General features: G+C 36.5%; 1 long non-coding RNA gene across 2 annotated transcripts in view; it reads right to left on the reverse strand.

Moving 5' to 3' along the window:
• Nucleotides 1–249: 249 nt before the first annotated feature.
• LOC112480595 overlaps nucleotides 250–3,835 on the reverse strand; it is a 20,238-nt gene continuing 16,652 nt past the window's right edge. Inside the window, exon 3 of one of the 2 annotated variants that reach the window (XR_003046663.1) lies at nucleotides 250–350. This is a non-coding gene — a long non-coding RNA (uncharacterized LOC112480595). Of the gene's footprint in view, nucleotides 351–2,388; nucleotides 2,418–3,835 lie in introns of those variants that run through there. The other variant, XR_003046664.1, reaches the window with a different exon arrangement.

Below are 3,835 nucleotides of genomic sequence, written 5' to 3' on the forward strand. Positions count from 1 at the left end.
GGTGAGAGGGGGATGCACCCATTGGCTAACACAAGTCTTCTAGTCCTCTGGAATTTATTTGATGACTCAGTACATTTATGGATTGGCATTCTGGTTTGTGTGTTTCAGTCCCCGTGAGTTTGGTTAATGCGAATCTGCTCCTGAGCGAGAAGTTTATTCTGAGTGTCTGCTAAATATCAATCAATTATCAAGCAATGGATTGATAAAATTTCTAGTTTTAAGACTGATCCCCAAGTCTTAGTAAACTATCAAGGTAAGTACTTTATTGTGAGCTTTTTGGCAACCAGCTGGCTGTACTTCTGGAGACGTGTGCTATCAGAAGCCTTTCCATTTCTGAGGGCGCCAGTGGCCTGTATAGACATGGAGGAAATTCGACTTAGTGAGCACTCAGAGAATCCATGCAGATCACAGCATTCAAATCGGAGTTATTTAGTGAATCACAACTTAATTTCCTCCCTTATTCATGGCTATTTTATTGTTGCAAAGGTTCATATAACTTCTTGTCTTAATATTAAATCATGTTTGGTATCTGATAGGTAAACTGCCACAGGTATGCAGCCAGAGCCCAGTTTTAACTTATGTAGTCTGACAAGGAAATGTAATTTCATTCCTGAAATTACAGTGATGTAATTTCATCACTGAAAACCAGAACAGGGAGATTCTGTCCATTAGCCACTTCTAGTGCTTCTTCGGCTACTCTGGCCCTTTTTCCAAGTGGGATAATTCTCATATCCCAAATAGCACAGCTCTAAAGCAGGCCACATGTTGTTCGAATGGGTAAGGACACATGCAAACATTCTTGACCTTCTACCAACATGAAACCAGAATAGGTTAATGCTCTCTCTGCAGCAAGAAGTTTAATCTGATAGGTGACAAAGAATCCAGATTTTGATGAAAAAAGGCAAAATAGGTGGCTTCTTTTCACCACTTGTCTTTAAATCTTTTAACTGATTGAACAAAGTGAAATCATTCAGGTTTAAGACTCAGCGTTTCAAATGTGTCTGTTTATTCAATGTTAGATTTTGAAGACATAGACTAATATTGTCAAAATTTAGTATACCCATTAAAGAAAATCAACAAACAATTCGAAATGTATTTGCAGTCTATGTTGTTCAGTTGCCAAGCAAGGGTAAATGACACCAAGGGACAAGGTGTTTGGACTCCTTCTTATGTGATGCTAGAGTTTTCCCAGAAAAGACTAAATGCATGACAAAATAGGGTGGGCTTATCAATTCAAATGTCAATAAAGCTAAAGATAAAAACGTAGCAAGTTGAAACAAAAACAATTCTTTAATTTACATACCATAAAATTTGCCCATTGTGAGTGTTCAATTATTTTTAACCACTCGGCAGTTGTGCAACCATCACCGCTCTTAGTTTTAGAACTTTTCCATTGCCCCCAAACTTCCCTTATGCTCATTTGCAATAAATCTCCACTCCACCCTCAGCCTCAGGCACTAATCTAATTTCTGTCTTTATAGATTTCATATAATTGGAATGTAATATATACTCTTTTGTACGTATGCTTCTTTCAGTTGGCATGATGTTTGGCTATTTTGAATGATATAGCAATGAACATTTTGTGCAAGTCTTTATGTAGATGTTTAGTTTTATTTTTCTTGCATAGATACTTCAGAGTGGAATTGCTGGGTTGTATGATAAGTTTATGTTTGTCTTTTTCAGAAACTACCAAACATTTTCAAAAGGGGCTCTCTCATTTTACATCCCCACTAGCAAAGTATAAATGTTCCCAATTTCTTGGCATCCTCCCAACACTTGTTAATGTCTATCTTGATTTTAGCTATTCTAGTGAGTGTGAAAAGACAACTTGTTGTTTTAGTTTGCATTTCTCTGATGAGTAATGACATGAAGCACCTTTACATATACTTATTAGATATTTCTATATCTTTTTTTGAGAAATATTTATTTAAAGCCTTTGCTCATTTTTAATTGGATTGTCTTCTTATTATTGAATTGTGACAGTTATTTCTATATTCTGGATACAAGTTCTTTATTAGATGTATGATTTGCAAATGTTTTCTTTCAGTCTGTGGCTTGCTTTGACATTTTATTAGTGGGGCATTTTGAAGCAGTCTGTAACAGATTGTTTTGAGAGTGGGGAAAAATGAGCAGCATTGAATAAAGAGGGAGAAATCCTAAAACATAGCATAACAGTTATTCTTAGAGGAATGTTGCAGTAAACCTAACATTAAATTAATATTAATAAGACAGTGGAAAAAAACAGGAGGGATAAAGTGGTTAAAAATTAATGCTATTGACTCTTTCTAGGGATAATAAAATAAAAGCCAAGAACTTCTAAGCTCTTTCCTCAATCTCTAAGAATCCTAGGGTACCTTGACTCCAGGTGGGCCTGGGGAAGGACTGGTGGTGTTTTCTTCTCCATTTCTTTGTCTCTCCTAGGTGACATGAGATTGAGTGGATTAATAGAGGGGGAAAGAGAGGAGGTAAAACTGAGTACTCAGTAATATATAAAGAAAAATATAATATGGAAAAGTTGGAATGAGAAAACTCAGGCTTATATCTCAGTTTTGTCCCAACTAGCTAAATTGCCTCAGGACACTTTACCTCAAAGTCTTTGTTTCTTTACCTTAAAAATGGGAACAATAATTTCATTTCACAGGAGATTGCGAGGATCAGGTGTATGTGTGTAGGGTGGAGTGGGTTGCCTGTAAATGTGCCTGCTGCACGGTAGGAACCCAGTAGACTCTACCACAAGGACCCAGGAAAGTTCTGGGCAAAGCATATTTAGGTGTGTGGCAAGAGTGTGCAATTCTGACAAAATTCTACATTCTCACTGTAAACCTACCCCCACACTAAGGGACAGAATCCCAGTGTCATCAGTAATTGGATTTGTGGAGTGAAATATAGGAAAGGCTCTCTGAAAGAAAGAAATCCCATAATTTTTTATTTCTTTTTTTTTTTTAATCTTAAATTATTAGAGGTGTGGGAGATCTTACACTCTAGTTGAAAGATAAATGATACCAGAGAACAAACGGGAGAGGAAGAGATTAGTTGAAATCTAAGTACTGTCATTAAAAAAGAAAAAGGCGGAATTTTTCTCATCAGTCAAATGAAGGGATCAGCATAGATCACCTCTGAGACTATTTCTTGCATATGATTCCACCATGAGGAAAAGCTTTTCACAGAAGTGAGACTGTACTTGCCAGGAGGAGAGTTTTCAGAAGAGCTTTTAAGGTGGTTGATAAGCTAGAGTTGCCAAAAAAACTTGAGAGAGAAGGTATTTTTGAATGAGGTAAGAAAGCCAAAGTAAAGAATTCCTACCTTAAGACACATGTCAGCACTTAAAAGTAAATGTGTAAAAAAACTGAGGACAAATTTAATTCTGCAGATAGAATCTCCTTTATGCATGAATTCAGAAAAATTCGATTTTTGGAGTGAAATGCCGGGGATGGGTAATTTTGAGATCACAATGTTAGACATAGTAATTAAATTTGGAAAGGCCTGGAGATTTGCAAAAAGGTTATGAGAATCAGGAAGGCAACTGAGGCAGATCATTTAAAGGTCCTAGACCTATACCTGGGCTTGGAGGAATACCACGATCCATATACGTCACTATTAAATAGATTGTCATTGAAAAGAGTGTTTCAGAGACTGGCAATTTCCCATAATTCTCTAGGCCTGCAAACCTGGCTGTGAGTAGTGAGTAGTTTAGACCCACCAGGCACATTTATTTGTGGTATGTATAACGTCTATGACTGAGTTGTAAAGTATGTACTTCAATACTTAAATATGATGTTCTATCAAAATATGACTACTAAAGTAACTTAGTCATCACACCTGTGCTGAATATTTC

The sequence above is a fragment of the Pteropus alecto genome, unplaced genomic scaffold (genome assembly GCF_000325575.1).
Source record: "Pteropus alecto unplaced genomic scaffold, ASM32557v1 scaffold20, whole genome shotgun sequence".
Taxonomy (NCBI): Eukaryota; Metazoa; Chordata; class Mammalia; order Chiroptera; family Pteropodidae; genus Pteropus; species Pteropus alecto.